This window comes from Cyanistes caeruleus, unplaced genomic scaffold (assembly GCF_971803275.1).
Source record: "Cyanistes caeruleus unplaced genomic scaffold, bCyaCae1.hap1.1 HAP1_SCAFFOLD_138, whole genome shotgun sequence".
NCBI lineage: Eukaryota > Metazoa > Chordata > Aves > Passeriformes > Paridae > Cyanistes > Cyanistes caeruleus.
Window position 1 is genome coordinate 222,287 of NW_028255933.1, and position 27,204 is coordinate 249,490.

A 27,204-nucleotide genomic window follows, 5' to 3' on the forward strand; every position below is an offset into this window, starting at 1 on the left:
AGCAAGCCCAGGCCAGGCCAGGGATGGCCAGCAGAATCCAGTGCATGGGCTAGCGTGTCCCTGAGCAGGAAGTGCCCAGCCCGGCCCCAGGCTGGCAGCAGGGGCCCCACTCTGCCTGTGGGGAGCACCTGCCTGTTCTGCTGCTGGCATCGGTCTTCATCCCAAGACCATGTCTTCCTCCTTGTCTTTTAGATCAATATCCATCTCTTCAATAGAATCTTTCGTTTCCACCTCCATCTCTTCCTCTGTCTCGTACATATCCACATCCATCTCTTCCTCTCCACTATCCTCTCCGTCCACTTCCATGGCTTCTTCTCTATCAGTCTGTGTATCGACGTCCGTCTCCTCCTCTCCGTCTGTGCCAGCCTGCAGAGGTAGCAAAATTTCCCAGCCTGTCCCACAGAGCTCCAGCCCAGCCAGGCAGCTGCGAGGTGTCCGCCTCCGTGGAATAGCACCATACCTCTTTTGGAACAAATGCAGACATCCTGCAGGGATGGAGAGCAAAATCCAAGCGATGGGGAGCTTTGGGGACTGCTGGGGGAATCAGGGAGCAGGTGGCAACAAGGTGACAGAGGTAGGCTTGGAGCAGGGTGAATGAAGAGCGTGCTGGCACAAGGAGCCAAGGGTTGTGTTGTGGCCGTTGCTGGATGGTGGAAGTTCTAGCTGGAGCGTGCACTGTGACATCACCGCCAGGAGTTGAGGCCCAGGCTGAAGTGGACAACGGAGACCGTAGAATGAATGATGGAATCCCTGGGTGCTTGGGCTTGGAAGGGACCCTAAAGACCATCTTGTTCCAAGCGGAGCAATCTTCGCCCAGAATAGGTTGCTCAGAGCCCCGCTCCCAGCTGGCCTTGGATGTTGCCAAGGATGGAGCATCCCCAGCCTCTGTGCACAGCCTGGGCCAGTGGCCCAGCAGCCTGAGTGGAAAAGAGCAGCTTCATTAGATCCAACTTCAAGCTCACTCCTGCAGTTGAAAGGCTTCTCCTCTCTGTGCCCATCTTTCCTAGAGCTGCAGGGAGGCCTCGCCAGCCCCCTTCTCTTTCCAGGCTGAGCATCCCCAGCCCCACACGGACAGCAGTCCGATGCGTGGCAGTCAAGGCTAAAGGGTAGCAAATGGCTACATCAGGAAGTGAGAGATGGAAGCTTTTGGAGATGGAAGCTTTACCTCTAAATGTAGAAAAGAAAGAGAAGTGGAGGGGGAAATGGTGGGACTCTGGCTCTGTTCTAACTGGCGAGGATTTTCTTCTCTTCTTTTCTGTCGTGCTAACCCAAGTTTTGTTGTTTGAAAGGAGGTTTAGCAAAATATCCATCGTCTTCTCCACTGCTGAAACACTGAACAACATCTGGGCAGGCTGAGGATGCAGAGCAAAACCTGCAAATATCTACTGCTGATCGTGATCCTGGGGAATGCAGCTAAAGCCAGCCAAAAGCAATTTCTGGAAAGTCAAGCCTGCTTTACGTTTTCTGGAGTTTGGTTGTGCCAACTTCACCAGTCATTTCTAAAAAAGGAAAAGAAACTCCAAGCAAAAGAGAGAAAAACACAAAGAAACCAACCCAAAGAAACCAATCAAACAAACAGATAAAACACCCCCAATCAAACCAAAGGCAATGAGAAGTTAGGACTAGTTGTAAGGATATCACAGCAGGCGAATGGCTGCTTCCTACTTGGATCACCATCCAAAGCCACCTAGAACAACTTCTCCAAAACATATCCAACAGCAGAAATGGAAAAAGTGATCCATGGCAGCTCTGCATTGTGGTGAAGGATGAGCATGCAGTGGTCCAGATGCAGCACTGCCCACCCTCCAGGCTGCTGTTTGCTCTGCTGAAAGACTCTTGCAGGACTGTGGCCCCTCTCCATGCAATGGAAATCATTGCCACAGCTCTCAGTTGAGGCACTGGCATTTCCAGAGCCAGATTCAGGCACAATCCTACTGCCTGCTGAGCATCTGGGAAAGGCGCTGAGCATCTTCAGGCCTAGAAGCACAAAAGAGCTCAGGCTCTCCCCGAACTGGGTTTTCAGGGCAGCTTTCCATATCTCTGCAAGATTTCTTCATCCCTCAACACGTCTGACTTTATGATGTCCAACGATGCATTTGGGTTTCTTCCGTCCTCTTGTGTGCCCGTGAGTAACCTTCCACGTGGATGAAGGAGATTGTGTACAGGACAATTGATTGCGGCATTGCCATTTGGCTTCACTGTCACTCAGTTGAACACGGTCCTTATCTAAGAAGGACTTCCAAGAAATGGGTAGGAGTTTTGACTGTGAGAGGAGCAGAAAGCACATTTTCTACAGCAAATTGCTAGCTGATGCACTTTCCTCCCTGCCAAAATAGTGATTGCCATTCATCTTCCTGGGAAGAATGTAAAGACCCATTCAGAGATGCCAGGTTCAGCTGGCCTGTGGCTTTGTGTGCCTCATTTCACATGTCCAATTTCAAGGGCCACTAGAAGAGGCTCATGTTTGCCTTGCTACCCACAAGTGCTGTAGGTATTTCCAGGAGAAGAGGGAAAACATCGCTGTCCTGTGGTGTGGTAGAAATGCCACCACAACTGTGATTGTGTGAGCAAAGCCAGCCAGTGCTTTTTGGGGCAGCAGCAGCAGCGGAGAGTGTGGCAGAGCGGTTTTGATACTCTTTTTAGAGTCCTGCAAACATTGTTCCCGAAAGAACCCACAGCTTTGCAAATGTGCCCGAGGAAAATGCAAAGAGAACTGGGGTGTGAAAATCAAAGACTGTTTATCTGTAGAAGAAAAGGAACAAGAATGAACTACACCACATATTTACACTGTAAGAATATTGGTAACAACAACAACAACAACAACAACAACAACAAACTATAGAACCTATTTACCTGAGAACAGCTCTAACAAAACTCTATGAAACGTATTTACAGACAACTTAAACAAACTCTAAAACCTCTATCCTGAACACAACAACTGTAAAACGCATGTACAGCAGGGTGGCATCTGTGTCTGTGATGTCCCTAAGTCCTGGAAGAAAAACAAGTAGCACGGTCAGTGCAGTCAGGCACGGAAGGGTGTTCCATGTGCTGCCGGGCTGGGACACTGGCCCAGTGGGACTCTGCTGCCAGAAGGGAGCCTGGCTGGGGGCTGTGGCCCAGGCACTGGAACAGGGCTTGTGTGGCCCACAGCAAGCCCAGGCCAGGCCAGGGATGGCCAGCAGAATCCAGTGCATGGGCTAGCGTGTCCCTGAGCAGGAAGTGCCCAGCCCGGCCCCAGGCTGGCAGCAGGGGCCCCACTCTGCCTGTGGGGAGCACCTGCCTGTTCTGCTGCTGGCATCGGTCTTCATCCCAAGACCATGTCTTCCTCCTTGTCTTTTAGATCAATATCCATCTCTTCAATAGAATCTTTCGTTTCCACCTCCATCTCTTCCTCTGTCTCGTACATATCCACATCCATCTCTTCCTCTCCACTATCCTCTCCGTCCACTTCCATGGCTTCTTCTCTATCAGTCTGTGTATCGACGTCCGTCTTTTCCTCTCCGTCTGTGCCAGCCTGCAGAGGTAGCAAAATTTCCCAGCCTGTCCCACAGAGCTCCAGCCCAGCCGGGCAGCTGCGAGGTGTCCGCCTCCGTGGAATAGTACCATACCTCTTTTGGAACAAATGCAGATATCCTGCAGGGATGGAGAGCAAAATCCAAGCGATGGGGAGCTTTGGGGACTGCTGGGGGAATCAGGGAGCAGGTGGCAACAAGGTGACAGGGGTAGGCTTGGAGCAGGGTGAATGAAGAGCGTGCTGGCACAAGGAGCCAAGGGTTGTGTTGTGGCCGTTGCTGGATGCTGGAAGTTCTAGCTGGAGCGTGCACTGTGACATCACCGCCAGGAGTTCAGGCCCAGGCTGAAGTGGACAACGGAGACCGTAGAATGAATGATGGAATCCCTGGGTGCTTGGGCTTGGAAGGGACCCTAAAGACCATCTTGTTCCAAGCGGAGCAATCTTCGCCCAGAATAGGTTGCTCAGAGCCCCGCTCCCAGCTGGCCTTGGATGTTGCCAAGGATGGAGCATCCCCAGCCTCTGTGCACAGCCTGGGCCAGTGGCCCAGCAGCCGGAGTGGAAAAGAGCAGCTTCATTAGATCCAACTTCAAGCTCACTCCTGCAATTGAAAGGCTTCTCCTCTCTGTGCCCATCTTTCCTAGAGCTGCAGGGAGGCCTCGCCAGCCCCCTTCTCTTTCCAGGCTGAGCATCCCCAGCCCCACACGGACAGCAGTCCGATGCGTGGCAGTCAAGGCTAAAGGGTAGCAAATGGCTACATCAGGAAGTGAGAGATGGAAGCTTTTGGAGATGGAAGCTTTACCTCTAAATGTAGAAAAGAAAGAGAAGTGGAGGGGGAAATGGTGGGACTCTGGCTCTGTTCTAACTGGCGAAGATTTTCTTCTCTTCTTTTCTGTCGTGCTAACCCAAGTTTTGTTGTTTGAAAGGAGGTTTAGCAAAATATCCATCGTCTTCTCCACTGCTGAAACACTGAACAACATCTGGGCAGGCTGAGGATGCAGAGCAAAACCTGCAAATATCTACTGCTGATCGTGATCCTGGGGAATGCAGCTAAAGCCAGCCAAAAGCAATTTCTGGAAAGTCAAGCCTGCTTTACGTTTTCTGGAGTTTAGTTGTGCCAACTTCACCAGTCATTTCTAAAAAAGGAAAAGAAACTCCAAGCAAAAGAGAGAAAAACACAAAGAAACCAACCCAAAGAAACCAATCAAACAAACAGATAAAACACCCCCAATCAAACCAAAGGCAATGAGAAGTTAGGACTAGTTGTAAGGATATCACAGCAGGCGAATGGCTGCTTCCTACTTGGATCACCATCCAAAGCCACCTAGAACAACTTCTCCAAAACATATCCAACAGCAGAAATGGAAAAAGTGATCCATGGCAGCTCTGCATTGTGGTGAAGGATGAGCATGCAGTGGTACAGATTGCCCACCCTCCAGGCTGCTGTTTGCTCTGCTGAAAGACTCTTGCAGGACTGTGGCCCCTCTCCATGCAATGGAAATCATTGCCACAGCTCTCAGTTGAGGCACTGGCATTTCCAGAGCCAGATTCAGGCACAATCCTACTGCCTGCTGAGCATCTGGGAAAGGTGCTGAGCATCTTCAGGCCTAGAAGCACAAAAGAGCTCAGGCTCTCCCCGAACTGGGTTTTCAGGGCAGCTTTCCATATCTCTGCAAGATTTCTTCATCCCTCAACACGTCTGACTTTATTATGTCCAACGATGCATTTGGGTTTCTTCCGTCCTCTTGTGTGCCCGTGGGTAACCTTCCACGTGGATGAAGGAGATTGTGTACAGGACAATTGATTGCGGCATTGCCATTTGGCTTCACTGTCACTCAGTTGAACACGGTCCTTATCTAAGAAGGACTTCCAAGAAATGGGTAGGAGTTTTGGCTGTGAGAGGAGCAGAAAGCACATTTTCTACAGCAAATTGCTAGCTGATGCACTTTCCTCCCTGCCAAAATAGTGATTGCCATTCATCTTCCTGGGAAGAATGTAAAGACCCACTCAGAGATGCCAGGTTCAGCTGGCCTGTGGCTTTGTGTGCCTCATTTCACATGTCCAATTTCAAGGGCCACTAAAAGAGGCTCATGTTTGCCTTGCTACCCACAAGTGCTGTAGGTATTTCCAGGAGAAGAGGGAAAACATCGCTGTCCTGTGGTGTGGTAGAAATGCCACCACAACTGTGATTGTGTGAGCAAAGCCAGCCAGTGCTTTTTGGGGCAGCAACAGCAGGTGAGAGTGTGGCAGAGCGGTTTTGATACTCTTTTTAGAGTCCTGCAAACATTGTTCCCGAAACAACCCACAGCTTTGCAAATGTGCCCGAAGAAAATGCAAAGAGAACTGGGGTGTGAAAATCAAAGACTGTTTATCTGTAGAAGAAAAGGAACAAGAATGAACTACACCACATATTTACACTGTAAGAATATTGGTAACAACAACAACAACAACAAACTATAGAACCTATTTACCTGAGAACAGATCTAACAAAACTCTATGAAACGTATTTACAGAAACTTAAACAAACTCTAACACTTCTATCCTGAACACAACAACTGTAAAACGCATGTACAGCAGGGTGGCATCTGTGTCTGTGATGTCCCTAAGTCCTGGAAGGAAAAACAAGTAGCACGGTCAGTGCAGTTAGGCACGGAAAGGTTGTTCCATGTGCTGCCGGGTTGGGACACTGGTCCAGTGGGACTCTGCTGCCAGAAGGGAGCCTGGCTGGGGGCTGTGGCCCAGGCACTGGAACAGGGCTTGTGTGGCCCACAGCAAGCCCAGGCCAGGCCAGGGATGGCCAGCAGAATCCAGTGCATGGGCTAGCGTGTCCCTGAGCAGGAAGTGCCCAGCCCGGCCCCAGGCTGGCAGCAGGGGACCCACTCTGCCTGTGGGGAGCACCTGCCTGTTCTGCTGCTGGCATCGGTCTTCATCCCAAGACCATGTCTTCCTCCTTGTCTTTTAGATCAATATCCATCTCTTCAATATAATCTTTCGTTTCCACCTCCATCTCTTCCTCTGTCTCGTACATACCCACATCCATCTCTTCCTCTCCACTATCCTCTCCGTCCACTTCCATGGCTTCTTCTCTATCAGTCTGTGTATCGACGTCCGTCTCCTCCTCTCCGTCTGTGCCAGCCTGCAGAGGTAGCAAAATTTCCCAGCCTGTCCCACAGAGCTCCAGCCCAGCCAGGCAGCTGCGCGGTGTCCGCCTCCGTGGAATAGTACCATACCTCTTTTGGAACAAATGCAGACATCCTGCAGGGATGGAGAGCAAAATCCAAGCGATGGGGAGCTTTGGGGACTGCTGGGGGAATCAGGGAGCAGGTGGCAACAAGGTGACAGGGGTAGGCTTGGAGCAGGGTGAATGAAGAGCGTGCTGGCACAAGGAGCCAAGGGTTGTGTTGTGGCCGTTGCTGGATGCTGGAAGTTCTAGCTGGAGAGTGCACTGTGACATCACCGCCAGGAGTTCAGGCCCAGGCTGAAGTGGACAACGGAGACCGTAGAATGAATGATGGAATCCCTGGGTGCTTGGGCTTGGAAGGGACCCTAAAGACCATCTTGTTCCAAGCGGAGCAATCTTCGCCCAGAATAGGTTGCTCAGAGCCCCGCTCCCAGCTGGCCTTGGATGTTGCCAAGGATGGAGCATCCCCAGCCTCTGTGCACAGCCTGGGCCAGTGGCCCAGCAGCCTGAGTGGAAAAGAGCAGCTTCATTAGATCCAACTTCAAGCTCACTCCTGCAGTTGAAAGGCTTCTCCTCTCTGTGCCCATCTTTCCTAGAGCTGCAGGGAGGCCTCGCCAGCCCCCTTCTCTTTCCAGGCTGAGCATCCCCAGCCCCACACGGACAGCAGTCCGATGCGTGGCAGTCAAGGCTAAAGGGTAGCAAATGGCTACATCAGGAAGTGAGAGATGGAAGCTTTTGGAGATGGAAGCTTTACCTCTAAATGTAGAAAAGAAAGAGAAGTGGAGGGGGAAATGGTGGGACTCTGGCTCTGTTCTAACTGGCGAAGATTTTCTTCTCTTCTTTTCTGTCGTGCTAACCCAAGTTTTGTTGTTTGAAAGGAGGTTTAGCAAAATATCCATCGTCTTCTCCACTGCTGAAACACTGAACAACATCTGGGCAGGCTGAGGATGCAGAGCAAAACCTGCAAATATCTACTGCTGATCGTGATCCTGGGGAATGCAGCTAAAGCCAGCCAAAAGCAATTTCTGGAAAGTCAAGCCTGCTTTACGTTTTCTGGAGTTTAGTTGTGCCAACTTCACCAGTCATTTCTAAAAAAGGAAAAGAAACTCCAAGCAAAAGAGAGAAAAACACAAAGAAACCAACCCAAAGAAACCAATCAAACAAACAGATAAAACACCCCCAATCAAACCAAAGGCAATGAGAAGTTAGGACTAGTTGTAAGGATATCACAGCAGGCGAATGGCTGCTTCCTACTTGGATCACCATCCAAAGCCACCTAGAACAACTTCTCCAAAACATATCCAACAGCAGAAATGGAAAAAGTGATCCATGGCAGCTCTGCATTGTGGTGAAGGATGAGCATGCAGTGGTCCAGATGCAGCACTGCCCACCCTCCAGGCTGCTGTTTGCTCTGCTGAAAGACTCTTGCAGGACTGTGGCCCCTCTCCATGCAATGGAAATCATTGCCACAGCTCTCAGTTGAGGCACTGGCATTTCCAGAGCCAGATTCAGGCACAATCCTACTGCCTGCTGAGCATCTGGGAAAGGCGCTGAGCATCTTCAGGCCTAGAAGCACAAAAGAGCTCAGGCTCTCCCCGAACTGGGTTTTCAGGGCAGCTTTCCATATCTCTGCAAGATTTCTTCATCCCTCAACACGTCTGACTTTATGATGTCCAACGATGCATTTGGGTTTCTTCCGTCCTCTTGTGTGCCCGTGAGTAACCTTCCACGTGGATGAAGGAGATTGTGTACAGGACAATTGATTGCGGCATTGCCATTTGGCTTCACTGTCACTCAGTTGAACACGGTCCTTATCTAAGAAGGACTTCCAAGAAATGGGTAGGAGTTTTGGCTGTGAGAGGAGCAGAAAGCACATTTTCTACAGCAAATTGCTAGCTGATGCACTTTCCTCCCTGCCAAAATAGTGATTGCCATTCATCTTCCTGGGAAGAATGTAAAGACCCATTGAGAGATGCCAGGTTCAGCTGGCCTGTGGCTTTGTGTGCCTCATTTCACATGTCCAATTTCAAGGGCCACTAGAAGAGGCTCATGTTTGCCTTGCTACCCACAAGTGCTGTAGGTATTTCCAGGAGAAGAGGGAAAACATCGCTGTCCTGTGGTGTGGTAGAAATGCCACCACAACTGTGATTGTGTGAGCAAAGCCAGCCAGTGCTTTTTGGGGCAGCAGCAGCAGCGGAGAGTGTGGCAGAGCGGTTTTGATACTCTTTTTAGAGTCCTGCAAACATTGTTCCCGAAACAACCCACAGCTTTGCAAATGTGCCCGAGGAAAATGCAAAGAGAACTGGGGTGTGAAAATCAAAGACTGTTTATCTGTAGAAGAAAAGGAACAAGAATGAACTACACCACATATTTACACTGTAAGAATATTGGTAACAACAACAACAACAACAACAACAACAACAACAACAAACTATAGAACCTATTTACCTGAGAACAGCTCTAACAAAACTCTATGAAACGTATTTACAGACAACTTAAACAAACTCTAAAACCTCTATCCTGAACACAACAACTGTAAAACGCATGTACAGCAGGGTGGCATCTGTGTCTGTGATGTCCCTAAGTCCTGGAAGAAAAACAAGTAGCACGGTCAGTGCAGTCAGGCACGGAAGGGTGTTCCATGTGCTGCCGGGCTGGGACACTGGCCCAGTGGGACTCTGCTGCCAGAAGGGAGCCTGGCTGGGGGCTGTGGCCCAGGCACTGGAACAGGGCTTGTGTGGCCCACAGCAAGCCCAGGCCAGGCCAGGGATGGCCAGCAGAATCCAGTGCATGGGCTAGCGTGTCCCTGAGCAGGAAGTGCCCAGCCCGGCCCCAGGCTGGCAGCAGGGGCCCCACTCTGCCTGTGGGGAGCACCTGCCTGTTCTGCTGCTGGCATCGGTCTTCATCCCAAGACCATGTCTTCCTCCTTGTCTTTTAGATCAATATCCATCTCTTCAATAGAATCTTTCGTTTCCACCTCCATCTCTTCCTCTGTCTCGTACATATCCACATCCATCTCTTCCTCTCCACTATCCTCTCCGTCCACTTCCATGGCTTCTTCTCTATCAGTCTGTGTATCGACGTCCGTCTTTTCCTCTCCGTCTGTGCCAGCCTGCAGAGGTAGCAAAATTTCCCAGCCTGTCCCACAGAGCTCCAGCCCAGCCGGGCAGCTGCGAGGTGTCCGCCTCCGTGGAATAGTACCATACCTCTTTTGGAACAAATGCAGATATCCTGCAGGGATGGAGAGCAAAATCCAAGCGATGGGGAGCTTTGGGGACTGCTGGGGGAATCAGGGAGCAGGTGGCAACAAGGTGACAGAGGTAGGCTTGGAGCAGGGTGAATGAAGAGCGTGCTGGCACAAGGAGCCAAGGGTTGTGTTGTGGCCGTTGCTGGATGCTGGAAGTTCTAGCTGGAGCGTGCACTGTGACATCACCGCCAGGAGTTCAGGCCCAGGCTGAAGTGGACAACGGAGACCGTAGAATGAATGATGGAATCCCTGGGTGCTTGGGCTTGGAAGGGACCCTAAAGACCATCTTGTTCCAAGCGGAGCAATCTTCGCCCAGAATAGGTTGCTCAGAGCCCCGCTCCCAGCTGGCCTTGGATGTTGCCAAGGATGGAGCATCCCCAGCCTCTGTGCACAGCCTGGGCCAGTGGCCCAGCAGCCTGAGTGGAAAAGAGCAGCTTCATTAGATCCAACTTCAAGCTCACTCCTGCAGTTGAAAGGCTTCTCCTCTCTGTGCCCATCTTTCCTAGAGCTGCAGGGAGGCCTCGCCAGCCCCCTTCTCTTTCCAGGCTGAGCATCCCCAGCCCCACACGGACAGCAGTCCGATGCGTGGCAGTCAAGGCTAAAGGGTAGCAAATGGCTACATCAGGAAGTGAGAGATGGAAGCTTTTGGAGATGGAAGCTTTACCTCTAAATGTAGAAAAGAAAGAGAAGTGGAGGGGGAAATGGTGGGACTCTGGCTCTGTTCTAACTGGCGAAGATTTTCTTCTCTTCTTTTCTGTCGTGCTAACCCAAGTTTTGTTGTTTGAAAGGAGGTTTAGCAAAATATCCATCGTCTTCTCCACTGCTGAAACACTGAACAACATCTGGGCAGGCTGAGGATGCAGAGCAAAACCTGCAAATATCTACTGCTGATCGTGATCCTGGGGAATGCAGCTAAAGCCAGCCAAAAGCAATTTCTGGAAAGTCAAGCCTGCTTTACGTTTTCTGGAGTTTAGTTGTGCCAACTTCACCAGTCATTTCTAAAAAAGGAAAAGAAACTCCAAGCAAAAGAGAGAAAAACACAAAGAAACCAACCCAAAGAAACCAATCAAACAAACAGATAAAACACCCCCAATCAAACCAAAGGCAATGAGAAGTTAGGACTAGTTGTAAGGATATCACAGCAGGCGAATGGCTGCTTCCTACTTGGATCACCATCCAAAGCCACCTAGAACAACTTCTCCAAAACATATCCAACAGCAGAAATGGAAAAAGTGATCCATGGCAGCTCTGCATTGTGGTGAAGGATGAGCATGCAGTGGTCCAGATGCAGCACTGCCCACCCTCCAGGCTGCTGTTTGCTCTGCTGAAAGACTCTTGCAGGACTGTGGCCCCTCTCCATGCAATGGAAATCATTGCCACAGCTCTCAGTTGAGGCACTGGCATTTCCAGAGCCAGATTCAGGCACAATCCTACTGCCTGCTGAGCATCTGGGAAAGGCGCTGAGCATCTTCAGGCCTAGAAGCACAAAAGAGCTCAGGCTCTCCCCGAACTGGGTTTTCAGGGCAGCTTTCCATATCTCTGCAAGATTTCTTCATCCCTCAACACGTCTGACTTTATGATGTCCAACGATGCATTTGGGTTTCTTCCGTCCTCTTGTGTGCCCGTGAGTAACCTTCCACGTGGATGAAGGAGATTGTGTACAGGACAATTGATTGCGGCATTGCCATTTGGCTTCACTGTCACTCAGTTGAACACGGTCCTTATCTAAGAAGGACTTCCAAGAAATGGGTAGGAGTTTTGGCTGTGAGAGGAGCAGAAAGCACATTTTCTACAGCAAATTGCTAGCTGATGCACTTTCCTCCCTGCCAAAATAGTGATTGCCATTCATCTTCCTGGGAAGAATGTAAAGACCCATTCAGAGATGCCAGGTTCAGCTGGCCTGTGGCTTTGTGTGCCTCATTTCACATGTCCAATTTCAAGGGCCACTAAAAGAGGCTCATGTTTGCCTTGCTACCCACAAGTGCTGTAGGTATTTCCAGGAGAAGAGGGAAAACATCGCTGTCCTGTGGTGTGGTAGAAATGCCACCACAACTGTGATTGTGTGAGCAAAGCCAGCCAGTGCTTTTTGGGGCAGCAGCAGCAGCGGAGAGTGTGGCAGAGCGGTTTTGATACTCTTTTTAGAGTCCTGCAAACATTGTTCCCGAAAGAACCCACAGCTTTGCAAATGTGCCCGAGGAAAATGCAAAGAGAACTGGGGTGTGAAAATCAAAGACTGTTTATCTGTAGAAGAAAAGGAACAAGAATGAACTACACCACATATTTACACTGTAAGAATATTGGTAACAACAACAACAACAACAACAACAACAACAACAACAACAAACTATAGAACCTATTTACCTGAGAACAGCTCTAACAAAACTCTATGAAACGTATTTACAGACAACTTAAACAAACTCTAAAACCTCTATCCTGAACACAACAACTGTAAAACGCATGTACAGCAGGGTGGCATCTGTGTCTGTGATGTCCCTAAGTCCTGCAAGAAAAACAAGTAGCACGGTCAGTGCAGTCAGGCACGGAAGGGTGTTCCATGTGCTGCCGGGCTGGGACACTGGCCCAGTGGGACTCTGCTGCCAGAAGGGAGCCTGGCTGGGGGCTGTGGCCCAGGCACTGGAACAGGGCTTGTGTGGCCCACAGCAAGGCCAGGCCAGGCCAGGGATGGCCAGCAGAATCCAGTGCATGGGCTAGCGTGTCCCTGAGCAGGAAGTGCCCAGCCCGGCCCCAGGCTGGCAGCAGGGGCCCCACTCTGCCTGTGGGGAGCACCTGCCTGTTCTGCTGCTGGCATCGGTCTTCATCCCAAGACCATGTCTTCCTCCTTGTCTTTTAGATCAATATCCATCTCTTCAATAGAATCTTTCGTTTCCACCTCCATCTCTTCCTCTGTCTCGTACATATCCACATCCATCTCTTCCTCTCCACTATCCTCTCCGTCCACTTCCATGGCTTCTTCTCTATCAGTCTGTGTATCGACGTCCGTCTTTTCCTCTCCGTCTGTGCCAGCCTGCAGAGGTAGCAAAATTTCCCAGCCTGTCCCACAGAGCTCCAGCCCAGCCGGGCAGCTGCGAGGTGTCCGCCTCCGTGGAATAGTACCATACCTCTTTTGGAACAAATGCAGATATCCTGCAGGGATGGAGAGCAAAATCCAAGCGATGGGGAGCTTTGGGGACTGCTGGGGGAATCAGGGAGCAGGTGGCAACAAGGTGACAGAGGTAGGCTTGGAGCAGGGTGAATGAAGAGCGTGCTGGCACAAGGAGCCAAGGGTTGTGTTGTGGCCGTTGCTGGATGGTGGAAGTTCTAGCTGGAGCGTGCACTGTGACATCACCGCCAGGAGTTGAGGCCCAGGCTGAAGTGGACAACGGAGACCGTAGAATGAATGATGGAATCCCTGGGTGCTTGGGCTTGGAAGGGACCCTAAAGACCATCTTGTTCCAAGCGGAGCAATCTTCGCCCAGAATAGGTTGCTCAGAGCCCCGCTCCCAGCTGGCCTTGGATGTTGCCAAGGATGGAGCATCCCCAGCCTCTGTGCACAGCCTGGGCCAGTGGCCCAGCAGCCGGAGTGGAAAAGAGCAGCTTCATTAGATCCAACTTCAAGCTCACTCCTGGAATTGAAAGGCTTCTCCTGTCTGTGCCCATCTTTCCTAGAGCTGCAGGGAGGCCTCGCCAGCCCCCTTCTCTTTCCAGGCTGAGCATCCCCAGCCCCACACGGACAGCAGTCCGATGCGTGGCAGTCAAGGCTAAAGGGTAGCAAATGGCTACATCAGGAAGTGAGAGATGGAAGCTTTTGGAGATGGAAGCTTTACCTCTAAATGTAGAAAAGAAAGAGAAGTGGAGGGGGAAATGGTGGGACTCTGGCTCTGTTCTAACTGGCGAAGATTTTCTTCTCTTCTTTTCTGTCGTGCTAACCCAAGTTTTGTTGTTTGAAAGGAGGTTTAGCAAAATATCCATCGTCTTCTCCACTGCTGAAACACTGAACAACATCTGGGCAGGCTGAGGATGCAGAGCAAAACCTGCAAATATCTACTGCTGATCGTGATCCTGGGGAATGCAGCTAAAGCCAGCCAAAAGCAATTTCTGGAAAGTCAAGCCTGCTTTACGTTTTCTGGAGTTTAGTTGTGCCAACTTCACCAGTCATTTCTAAAAAAGGAAAAGAAACTCCAAGCAAAAGAGAGAAAAACACAAAGAAACCAACCCAAAGAAACCAATCAAACAAACAGATAAAACACCCCCAATCAAACCAAAGGCAATGAGAAGTTAGGACTAGTTGTAAGGATATCACAGCAGGCGAATGGCTGCTTCCTACTTGGATCACCATCCAAAGCCACCTAGAACAACTTCTCCAAAACATATCCAACAGCAGAAATGGAAAAAGTGATCCATGGCAGCTCTGCATTGTGGTGAAGGATGAGCATGCAGTGGTCCAGATGCAGCACTGCCCACCCTCCAGGCTGCTGTTTGCTCTGCTGAAAGACTCTTGCAGGACTGTGGCCCCTCTCCATGCAATGGAAATCATTGCCACAGCTCTCAGTTGAGGCACTGGCATTTCCAGAGCCAGATTCAGGCACAATCCTACTGCCTGCTGAGCCTCTGGGAAAGGTGCTGAGCATCTTCAGGCCTAGAAGCACAAAAGAGCTCAGGCTCTCCCCGAACTGGGTTTTCAGGGCAGCTTTCCATATCTCTGCAAGATTTCTTCATCCCTCAACACGTCTGACTTTATGATGTCCAACGATGCATTTGGGTTTCTTCCGTCCTCTTGTGTGCCCGTGAGTAACCTTCCACGTGGATGAAGGAGATTGTGTACAGGACAATTGATTGCGGCATTGCCATTTGGCTTCACTGTCACTCAGTTGAACACGGTCCTTATCTAAGAAGGACTTCCAAGAAATGGGTAGGAGTTTTGGCTGTGAGAGGAGCAGAAAGCACATTTTCTACAGCAAATTGCTAGCTGATGCACTTTCCTCCCTGCCAAAATAGTGATTGCCATTCATCTTCCTGGGAAGAATGTAAAGACCCATTCAGAGATGCCAGGTTCAGCTGGCCTGTGGCTTTGTGTGCCTCATTTCACATGTCCAATTTCAAGGGCCACTAAAAGAGGCTCATGTTTGCCTTGCTACCCACAAGTGCTGTAGGTATTTCCAGGAGAAGAGGGAAAACATCGCTGTCCTGTGGTGTGGTAGAAATGCCACCACAACTGTGATTGTGTGAGCAAAGCCAGCCAGTGCTTTTTGGGGCAGCAACAGCAGCTGAGAGTGTGGCAGAGCGGTTTTGATACTCTTTTTAGAGTCCTGCAAACATTGTTCCCGAAACAACCCACAGCTTTGCAAATGTGCCCGAAGAAAATGCAAAGAGAACTGGGGTGTGAAAATCAAAGACTGTTTATCTGTAGAAGAAAAGGAACAAGAATGAACTACACCACATATTTACACTGTAAGAATATTGGTAACAACAACAACAACAACAACAACAACAACAACAACAAACTATAGAACCTATTTACCTGAGAACAGCTCTAACAAAACTCTATGAAACGTATTTACAGACAACTTAAACAAACTCTAAAACCTCTATCCTGAACACAACAACTGTAAAACGCATGTACAGCAGGGTGGCATCTGTGTCTGTGATGTCCCTAAGTCCTGCAAGAAAAACAAGTAGCACGGTCAGTGCAGTCAGGCACGGAAGGGTGTTCCATGTGCTGCCGGGCTGGGACACTGGCCCAGTGGGACTCTGCTGCCAGAAGGGAGCCTGGCTGGGGGCTGTGGCCCAGGCACTGGAACAGGGCTTGTGTGGCCCACAGCAAGCCCAGGCCAGGCCAGGGATGGCCAGCAGAATCCAGTGCATGGGCTAGCGTGTCCCTGAGCAGGAAGTGCCCAGCCCGGCCCCAGGCTGGCAGCAGGGGCTCCACTCTGCCTGTGGGGAGCACCTGCCTGTTCTGCTGCTGGCATCGGTCTTCATCCCAAGACCATGTCTTCCTCCTTGTCTTTTAGATCAATATCCATCTCTTCAATATAATCTTTCGTTTCCACCTCCATCTCTTCCTCTGTCTCGTACATATCCACATCCATCTCTTGCTCTCCACTATCCTCTCCGTCCACTTCCATGGCTTCTTCTCTATCAGTCTGTGTATCGACGTCCGTCTCCTCCTCTCCGTCTGTGCCAGCCTGCAGAGGTAGCAAAATTTCCCAGCCTGTCCCACAGAGCTCCAGCCCAGCCGGGCAGCTGCGAGGTGTCCGCCTCCGTGGAATAGCACCATACCTCTTTTGGAACAAATGCAGACATCCTGCAGGGATGGAGAGCAAAATCCAAGCGATGGGGAGCTTTGGGGACTGCTGGGGGAATCAGGGAGCAGGTGGCAACAAGGTGACAGGGGTAGTCTTGGAGCAGGGTGAATGAAGAGCGTGCTGGCACAAGGAGCCAAGGGTTGTGTTGTGGCCGTTGCTGGATGGTGGAAGTTCTAGCTGGAGCGTGCACTGTGACATCACCGCCAGGAGTTGAGGCCCAGGCTGAAGTGGACAACGGAGACCGTAGAATGAATGATGGAATCCCTGGGTGCTTGGGCTTGGAAGGGACCCTAAAGACCATCTTGTTCCAAGCGGAGCAATCTTCGCCCAGAATAGGTTGCTCAGAGCCCCGCTCCCAGCTGGCCTTGGATGTTGCCAAGGATGGAGCATCCCCAGCCTCTGTGCACAGCCTGGGCCAGTGGCCCAGCAGCCTGAGTGGAAAAGAGCAGCTTCATTAGATCCAACTTCAAGCTCACTCCTGCAGTTGAAAGGCTTCTCCTCTCTGTGCCCATCTTTCCTAGAGCTGCAGGGAGGCCTCGCCAGCCCCCTTCTCTTTCCAGGCTGAGCATCCCCAGCCCCACACGGACAGCAGTCCGATGCGTGGCAGTCAAGGCTAAAGGGTAGCAAATGGCTACATCAGGAAGTGAGAGATGGAAGCTTTTGGAGATGGAAGCTTTACCTCTAAATGTAGAAAAGAAAGAAAAGTGGAGGGGGAAATGGTGGGACTCTGGCTCTGTTCTAACTGGCGAGGATTTTCTTCTCTTCTTTTCTGTCATGCTAACCCAAGTTTTGTTGTTTGAAAGGAGGTTTAGCAAAATATCCATCGTCTTCTCCACTGCTGAAACACTGAACAACATCTGGGCAGGCTGAGGATGCAGAGCAAAACCTGCAAATATCTACTGCTGATCGTGATCCTGGGGAATGCAGCTAAAGCCAGCCAAAAGCAATTTCTGGAAAGTCAAGCCTGCTTTACGTTTTCTGGAGTTTGGTTGTGCCAACTTCACCAGTCATTTCTAAAAAAGGAAAAGAAACTCCAAGCAAAAGAGAGAAAAACACAAAGAAACCAACCCAAAGAAACCAATCAAACAAACAGATAAAACACCCCCAATCAAACCAAAGGCAATGAGAAGTTAGGACTAGTTGTAAGGATATCACAGCAGGCGAATGGCTGCTTCCTACTTGGATCACCATCCAAAGCCACCTAGAACAACTTCTCCAAAACATATCCAACAGCAGAAATGGAAAAAGTGATCCATGGCAGCTCTGCATTGTGGTGAAGGATGAGCATGCAGTGGTCCAGATGCAGCACTGCCCACCCTCCAGGCTGCTGTTTGCTCTGCTGAAAGACTCTTGCAGGACTGTGGCCCCTCTCCATGCAATGGAAATCCTTGCCACAGCTCTCAGTTGAGGCACTGGCATTTCCAGAGCCAGATTCAGGCACAATCCTACTGCCTGCTGAGCATCTGGGAAAGGCGCTGAGCATCTTCAGGCCTAGAAGCACAAAAGAGCTCAGGCTCTCCCCGAACTGGGTTTTCAGGGCAGCTTTCCATATCTCTGCAAGATTTCTTCATCCCTCAACACGTCTGACTTTATGATGTCCAACGATGCATTTGGGTTTCTTCCGTCCTCTTGTGTGCCCGTGAGTAACCTTCCACGTGGATGAAGGAGATTGTGTACAGGACAATTGATTGCGGCATTGCCATTTGGCTTCACTGTCACTCAGTTGAACACGGTCCTTATCTAAGAAGGACTTCCAAGAAATGGGTAGGAGTTTTGGCTGTGAGAGGAGCAGAAAGCACATTTTCTACAGCAAATTGCTAGCTGATGCACTTTCCTCCCTGCCAAAATAGTGATTGCCATTCATCTTCCTGGGAAGAATGTAAAGACCCATTCAGAGATGCCAGGTTCAGCTGGCCTGTGGCTTTGTGTGCCTCATTTCACATGTCCAATTTCAAGGGCCACTAAAAGAGGCTCATGTTTGCCTTGCTACCCACAAGTGCTGTAGGTATTTCCAGGAGAAGAGGGAAAACATCGCTGTCCTGTGGTGTGGTAGAAATGCCACCACAACTGTGATTGTGTGAGCAAAGCCAGCCAGTGCTTTTTGGGGCAGCAGCAGCAGCGGAGAGTGTGGCAGAGCGGTTTTGATACTCTTTTTAGAGTCCTGCAAACATTGTTCCCGAAAGAACCCACAGCTTTGCAAATGTGCCCGAGGAAAATGCAAAGAGAACTGGGGTGTGAAAATCAAAGACTGTTTATCTGTAGAAGAAAAGGAACAAGAATGAACTACACCACATATTTACACTGTAAGAATATTGGTAACAACAACAACAACAACAACAACAACAACAAACTATAGAACCTATTTACCTGAGAACAGCTCTAACAAAACTCTATGAAACGTATTTACAGACAACTTAAACAAACTCTAAAACCTCTATCCTGAACACAACAACTGTAAAACGCATGTACAGCAGGGTGGCATCTGTGTCTGTGATGTCCCTAAGTCCTGGAAGAAAAACAAGTAGCACGGTCAGTGCAGTCAGGCACGGAAGGGTGTTCCATGTGCTGCCGGGCTGGGACACTGGCCCAGTGGGACTCTGCTGCCAGAAGGGAGCCTGGCTGGGGGCTGTGGCCCAGGCACTGGAACAGGGCTTGTGTGGCCCACAGCAAGCCCAGGCCAGGCCAGGGATGGCCAGCAGAATCCAGTGCATGGGCTAGCGTGTCCCTGAGCAGGAAGTGCCCAGCCCGGCCCCAGGCTGGCAGCAGGGGCCCCACTCTGCCTGTGGGGAGCACCTGCCTGTTCTGCTGCTGGCATCGGTCTTCATCCCAAGACCATGTCTTCCTCCTTGTCTTTAAGATCAATATCCATCTCTTCAATATAATCTTTCGTTTCCACCTCCATCTCTTCCTCTGTCTCGTACATATCCACATCCATCTCTTCCTCTCCACTATCCTCTCCGTCCACTTCCATGGCTTCTTCTCTATCAGTCTGTGTATCGACGTCCGTCTCCTCCTCTCCGTCTGTGCCAGCCTGCAGAGGTAGCAAAATTTCCCAGCCTGTCCCACAGAGCTCCAGCCCAGCCAGGCAGCTGCGAGGTGTCCGCCTCCGTGGAATAGCACCATACCTCTTTTGGAACAAATGCAGACATCCTGCAGGGATGGAGAGCAAAATCCAAGCGATGGGGAGCTTTGGGGACTGCTGGGGGAATCAGGGAGCAGGTGGCAACAAGGTGACAGGGGTAGGCTTGGAGCAGGGTGAATGAAGAGCGTGCTGGCACAAGGAGCCAAGGGTTGTGTTGTGGCCGTTGCTGGATGGTGGAAGTTCTAGCTGGAGCGTGCACTGTGACATCACCGCCAGGAGTTGAGGCCCAGGCTGAAGTGGACAACGGAGACCGTAGAATGAATGATGGAATCCCTGGGTGCTTGGGCTTGGAAGGGACCCTAAAGACCATCTTGTTCCAAGCGGAGCAATCTTCGCCCAGAATAGGTTGCTCAGAGCCCCGCTCCCAGCTGGCCTTGGATGTTGCCAAGGATGGAGCATCCCCAGCCTCTGTGCACAGCCTGGGCCAGTGGCCCAGCAGCCGGAGTGGAAAAGAGCAGCTTCATTAGATCCAACTTCAAGCTCACTCCTGGAATTGAAAGGCTTCTCCTCTCTGTGCCCATCTTTCCTAGAGCTGCAGGGAGGCCTCGCCAGCCCCCTTCTCTTTCCAGGCTGAGCATCCCCAGCCCCACACGGACAGCAGTCCGATGCGTGGCAGTCAAGGCTAAAGGGTAGCAAATGGCTACATCAGGAAGTGAGAGATGGAAGCTTTTGGAGATGGAAGCTTTACCTCTAAATGTAGAAAAGAAAGAAAAGTGGAGGGGGAAATGGTGGGACTCTGGCTCTGTTCTAACTGGCGAAGATTTTCTTTTCTTCTTTTCTGTCGTGCTAACCCAAGTTTTGTTGTTTGAAAAGAGGTTTAGCAAAATATCCATCGTCTTCTCCACTGCTGAAACACTGAACAACATCTGGGCAGGCTGAGGATGCAGAGCAAAACCTGCAAATATCTACTGCTGATCGTGATCCTGGGGAATGCAGCTAAAGCCAGCCAAAAGCAATTTCTGGAAAGTCAAGCCTGCTTTACGTTTTCTGGAGTTTGGTTGTGCCAACTTCACCAGTCATTTCTAAAAAAGGAAAAGAAACTCCAAGCAAAAGAGAGAAAAACACAAAGAAACCAACCCAAAGAAACCAATCAAACAAACAGATAAAACACCCCCAATCAAACCAAAGGCAATGAGAAGTTAGGACTAGTTGTAAGGATATCACAGCAGGCGAATGGCTGCTTCCTACTTGGATCACCATCCAAAGCCACCTAGAACAACTTCTCCAAAACATATCCAACAGCAGAAATGGAAAAAGTGATCCATGGCAGCTCTGCATTGTGGTGAAGGATGAGCATGCAGTGGTCCAGATGCAGCACTGCCCACCCTCCAGGCTGCTGTTTGCTCTGCTGAAAGACTCTTGCAGGACTGTGGCCCCTCTCCATGCAATGGAAATCCTTGCCACAGCTCTCAGTTGAGGCACTGGCATTTCCAGAGCCAGATTCAGGCACAATCCTACTGCCTGCTGAGCATCTGGGAAAGGCGCTGAGCATCTTCAGGCCTAGAAGCACAAAAGAGCTCAGGCTCTCCCCGAACTGGGTTTTCAGGGCAGCTTTCCATATCTCTGCAAGATTTCTTCATCCCTCAACACGTCTGACTTTATGATGTCCAACGATGCATTTGGGTTTCTTCCGTCCTCTTGTGTGCCCGTGAGTAACCTTCCACGTGGATGAAGGAGATTGTGTACAGGACAATTGATTGCGGCATTGCCATTTGGCTTCACTGTCACTCAGTTGAACACGGTCCTTATCTAAGAAGGACTTCCAAGAAATGGGTAGGAGTTTTGGCTGTGAGAGGAGCAGAAAGCACATTTTCTACAGCAAATTGCTAGCTGATGCACTTTCCTCCCTGCCAAAATAGTGATTGCCATTCATCTTCCTGGGAAGAATGTAAAGACCCATTCAGAGATGCCAGGTTCAGCTGGCCTGTGGCTTTGTGTGCCTCATTTCACATGTCCAATTTCAAGGGCCACTAGAAGAGGCTCATGTTTGCCTTGCTACCCACAAGTGCTGTAGGTATTTCCAGGAGAAGAGGGAAAACATCGCTGTCCTGTGGTGTGGTAGAAATGCCACCACAACTGTGATTGTGTGAGCAAAGCCAGCCAGTGCTTTTTGGGGCAGCAGCAGCAGCGGAGAGTGTGGCAGAGCGGTTTTGATACTCTTTTTAGAGTCCTGCAAACATTGTTCCCGAAAGAACCCACAGCTTTGCAAATGTGCCCGAGGAAAATGCAAAGAGAACTGGGGTGTGAAAATCAAAGACTGTTTATCTGTAGAAGAAAAGGAACAAGAATGAACTACACCACATATTTACACTGTAAGAATATTGGTAACAACAACAACAACAACAACAACAACAACAAACTATAGAACCTATTTACCTGAGAACAGCTCTAACAAAACTCTATGAAACGTATTTACAGACAACTTAAACAAACTCTAAAACCTCTATCCTGAACACAACAACTGTAAAACGCATGTACAGCAGGGTGGCATCTGTGTCTGTGATGTCCCTAAGTCCTGGAAGAAAAACAAGTAGCACGGTCAGTGCAGTCAGGCACGGAAGGGTGTTCCATGTGCTGCCGGGCTGGGACACTGGCCCAGTGGGACTCTGCTGCCAGAAGGGAGCCTGGCTGGGGGCTGTGGCCCAGGCACTGGAACAGGGCTTGTGTGGCCCACAGCAAGCCCAGGCCAGGCCAGGGATGGCCAGCAGAATCCAGTGCATGGGCTAGCGTGTCCCTGAGCAGGAAGTGCCCAGCCCGGCCCCAGGCTGGCAGCAGGGGCCCCACTCTGCCTGTGGGGAGCACCTGCCTGTTCTGCTGCTGGCATCGGTCTTCATCCCAAGACCATGTCTTCCTCCTTGTCTTTAAGATCAATATCCATCTCTTCAATATAATCTTTCGTTTCCACCTCCATCTCTTCCTCTGTCTCGTACATATCCACATCCATCTCTTCCTCTCCACTATCCTCTCCGTCCACTTCCATGGCTTCTTCTCTATCAGTCTGTGTATCGACGTCCGTCTCCTCCTCTCCGTCTGTGCCAGCCTGCAGAGGTAGCAAAATTTCCCAGCCTGTCCCACAGAGCTCCAGCCCAGCCAGGCAGCTGCGAGGTGTCCGCCTCCGTGGAATAGCACCATACCTCTTTTGGAACAAATGCAGACATCCTGCAGGGATGGAGAGCAAAATCCAAGCGATGGGGAGCTTTGGGGACTGCTGGGGGAATCAGGGAGCAGGTGGCAACAAGGTGACAGGGGTAGGCTTGGAGCAGGGTGAATGAAGAGCGTGCTGGCACAAGGAGCCAAGGGTTGTGTTGTGGCCGTTGCTGGATGCTGGAAGTTCTAGCTGGAGCGTGCACTGTGACATCACCGCCAGGAGTTGAGGCCCAGGCTGAAGTGGACAACGGAGACCGTAGAATGAATGATGGAATCCCTGGGTGCTTGGGCTTGGAAGGGACCCTAAAGACCATCTTGTTCCAAGCGGAGCAATCTTCGCCCAGAATAGGTTGCTCAGAGCCCCGCTCCCAGCTGGCCTTGGATGTTGCCAAGGATGGAGCATCCCCAGCCTCTGTGCACAGCCTGGGTCAGTGGCCCAGCAGCCGGAGTGGAAAAGAGCAGCTTCATTAGATCCAACTTCAAGCTCACTCCTGGAATTGAAAGGCTTCTCCTGTCTGTGCCCATCTTTCCTAGAGCTGCAGGGAGGCCTCGCCAGCCCCCTTCTCTTTCCAGGCTGAGCATCCCCAGCCCCACACGGACAGCAGTCCGATGCGTGGCAGTCAAGGCTAAAGGGTAGCAAATGGCTACATCAGGAAGTGAGAGATGGAAGCTTTTGGAGATGGAAGCTTTACCTCTAAATGTAGAAAAGAAAGAAAAGTGGAGGGGGAAATGGTGGGACTCTGGCTCTGTTCTAACTGGCGAGGATTTTCTTCTCTTCTTTTCTGTCGTGCTAACCCAAGTTTTGTTGTTTGAAAGGAGGTTTAGCAAAATATCCATCGTCTTCTCCACTGCTGAAACACTGAACAACATCTGGGCAGGCTGAGGATGCAGAGCAAAACCTGCAAATATCTACTGCTGATCGTGATCCTGGGGAATGCAGCTAAAGCCAGCCAAAAGCAATTTCTGGAAAGTCAAGCCTGCTTTACGTTTTCTGGAGTTTGGTTGTGCCAACTTCACCAGTCATTTCTAAAAAAGGAAAAGAAACTCCAAGCAAAAGAGAGAAAAACACAAAGAAACCAACCCAAAGAAACCAATCAAACAAACAGATAAAACACCCCCAATCAAACCAAAGGCAATGAGAAGTTAGGACTAGTTGTAAGGATATCACAGCAGGCGAATGGCTGCTTCCTACTTGGATCACCATCCAAAGCCACCTAGAACAACTTCTCCAAAACATATCCAACAGCAGAAATGGAAAAAGTGATCCATGGCAGCTCTGCATTGTGGTGAAGGATGAGCATGCAGTGGTCCAGATGCAGCACTGCCCACCCTCCAGGCTGCTGTTTGCTCTGCTGAAAGACTCTTGCAGGACTGTGGCCCCTCTCCATGCAATGGAAATCATTGCCACAGCTCTCAGTTGAGGCACTGGCATTTCCAGAGCCAGATTCAGGCACAATCCTACTGCCTGCTGAGCATCTGGGAAAGGCGCTGAGCATCTTCAGGCCTAGAAGCACAAAAGAGCTCAGGCTCTCCCCGAACTGGGTTTTCAGGGCAGCTTTCCATATCTCTGCAAGATTTCTTCATCCCTCAACACGTCTGACTTTATGATGTCCAACGATGCATTTGGGTTTCTTCCGTCCTCTTGTGTGCCCGTGAGTAACCTTCCACGTGGATGAAGGAGATTGTGTACAGGACAATTGATTGCGGCATTGCCATTTGGCTTCACTGTCACTCAGTTGAACACGGTCCTTATCTAAGAAGGACTTCCAAGAAATGGGTAGGAGTTTTGGCTGTGAGAGGAGCAGAAAGCACATTTTCTACAGCAAATTGCTAGCTGATGCACTTTCCTCCCTGCCAAAATAATGATTGCCATTCATCTTCCTGGGAAGAATGTAAAGACCCATTCAGAGATGCCAGGTTCAGCTGGCCTGTGGCTTTGTGTGCCTCATTTCACATGTCCAATTTCAAGGGCCACTAAAAGAGGCTCATGTTTGCCTTGCTACCCACAAGTGCTGTAGGTATTTCCAGGAGAAGAGGGAAAACATCGCTGTCCTGTGGTGTGGTAGAAATGCCACCACAACTGTGATTGTGTGAGCAAAGCCAGCCAGTGCTTTTTGGGGCAGCAGCAGCAGCGGAGAGTGTGGCAGAGCGGTTGTGATACTCTTTTTAGAGTCCTGCAAACATTGTTCCCGAAACAACCCACAGCTTTGCAAATGTGCCCGAGGAAAATGCAAAGAGAACTGGGGTGTGAAAATCAAAGACTGTTTATCTGTAGAAGAAAAGGAACAAGAATGAACTACACCACATATTTACACTGTAAGAATATTGGTAACAACAACAACAACAACAACAACAACAAACTATAGAACCTATTTACCTGAGAACAGCTCTAACAAAACTCTATGAAACGTATTTACAGACAACTTAAACAAACTCTAAAACCTCTATCCTGAACACAACAACTGTAAAACGCATGTACAGCAGGGTGGCATCTGTGTCTGTGATGTCCCTAAGTCCTGGAAGAAAAACAAGTAGCACGGTCAGTGCAGTCAGGCACGGAAGGGTGTTCCATGTGCTGCCGGGCTGGGACACTGGCCCAGTGGGACTCTGCTGCCAGAAGGGAGCCTGGCTGGGGGCTGTGGCCCAGGCACTGGAACAGGGCTTGTGTGGCCCACAGCAAGCCCAGGCCAGGCCAGGGATGGCCAGCAGAATCCAGTGCATGGGCTAGCGTGTCCCTGAGCAGGAAGTGCCCAGCCCGGCCCCAGGCTGGCAGCAGGGGCTCCACTCTGCCTGTGGGGAGCACCTGCCTGTTCTGCTGCTGGCATCGGTCTTCATCCCAAGACCATGTCTTCCTCCTTGTCTTTTAGATCAATATCCATCTCTTCAATATAATCTTTCGTTTCCACCTCCATCTCTTCCTCTGTCTCGTACATATCCACATCCATCTCTTGCTCTCCACTATCCTCTCCGTCCACTTCCATGGCTTCTTCTCTATCAGTCTGTGTATCGACGTCCGTCTCCTCCTCTCCGTCTGTGCCAGCCTGCAGAGGTAGCAAAATTTCCCAGCCTGTCCCACAGAGCTCCAGCCCAGCCGGGCAGCTGCGAGGTGTCCGCCTCCGTGGAATAGCACCATACCTCTTTTGGAACAAATGCAGACATCCTGCAGGGATGGAGAGCAAAATCCAAGCGATGGGGAGCTTTGGGGACTGCTGGGGGAATCAGGGAGCAGGTGGCAACAAGGTGACAGGGGTAGTCTTGGAGCAGGGTGAATGAAGAGCGTGCTGGCACAAGGAGCCAAGGGTTGTGTTGTGGCCGTTGCTGGATGGTGGAAGTTCTAGCTGGAGCGTGCACTGTGACATCACCGCCAGGAGTTGAGGCCCAGGCTGAAGTGGACAACGGAGACCGTAGAATGAATGATGGAATCCCTGGGTGCTTGGGCTTGGAAGGGACCCTAAAGACCATCTTGTTCCAAGCGGAGCAATCTTCGCCCAGAATAGGTTGCTCAGAGCCCCGCTCCCAGCTGGCCTTGGATGTTGCCAAGGATGGAGCATCCCCAGCCTCTGTGCACAGCCTGGGCCAGTGGCCCAGCAGCCGGAGTGGAAAAGAGCAGCTTCATTAGATCCAACTTCAAGCTCACTCCTGCAGTTGAAAGGCTTCTCCTCTCTGTGCCCATCTTTCCTAGAGCTGCAGGGAGGCCTCGCCAGCCCCCTTCTCTTTCCAGGCTGAGCATCCCCAGCCCCACACGGACAGCAGTCCGATGCGTGGCAGTCAAGGCTAAAGGGTAGCAAATGGCTACATCAGGAAGTGAGAGATGGAAGCTTTTGGAGATGGAAGCTTTACCTCTAAATGTAGAAAAGAAAGAAAAGTGGAGGGGGAAATGGTGGGACTCTGGCTCTGTTCTAACTGGCGAGGATTTTCTTCTCTTCTTTTCTGTCGTGCTAACCCAAGTTTTGTTGTTTGAAAGGAGGTTTAGCAAAATATCCATCGTCTTCTCCACTGCTGAAACACTGAACAACATCTGGGCAGGCTGAGGATGCAGAGCAAAACCTGCAAATATCTACTGCTGATCGTGATCCTGGGGAATGCAGCTAAAGCCAGCCAAAAGCAATTTCTGGAAAGTCAAGCCTGCTTTACGTTTTCTGGAGTTTGGTTGTGCCAACTTCACCAGTCATTTCTAAAAAAGGAAAAGAAACTCCAAGCAAAAGAGAGAAAAACACAAAGAAACCAACCCAAAGAAACCAATCAAACAAACAGATAAAACACCCCCAATCAAACCAAAGGCAATGAGAAGTTAGGACTAGTTGTAAGGATATCACAGCAGGCGAATGGCTGCTTCCTACTTGGATCACCATCCAAAGCCACCTAGAACAACTTCTCCAAAACATATCCAACAGCAGAAATGGAAAAAGTGATCCATGGCAGCTCTGCATTGTGGTGAAGGATGAGCATGCAGTGGTCCAGATGCAGCACTGCCCACCCTCCAGGCTGCTGTTTGCTCTGCTGAAAGACTCTTGCAGGACTGTGGCCCCTCTCCATGCAATGGAAATCCTTGCCACAGCTCTCAGTTGAGGCACTGGCATTTCCAGAGCCAGATTCAGGCACAATCCTACTGCCTGCTGAGCATCTGGGAAAGGCGCTGAGCATCTTCAGGCCTAGAAGCACAAAAGAGCT

General features: G+C 50.4%; 1 long non-coding RNA gene across 1 annotated transcript; it reads right to left on the reverse strand.

Annotated features, from left to right (window-relative positions):
• Window positions 1–1,238: 1,238 nt before the first annotated feature.
• LOC147645983 (uncharacterized) lies at window positions 1,239–6,919 on the reverse strand. Its single transcript, XR_015282030.1, has 4 exons — window positions 6,745–6,919; window positions 6,417–6,650; window positions 3,612–6,123; window positions 1,239–3,517 (listed from the first exon to the last, which is right to left on the reverse strand). It is a non-coding gene; the product is annotated as an uncharacterized LOC147645983 (long non-coding RNA).
• Window positions 6,920–27,204: the final 20,285 nt, after the last annotated feature.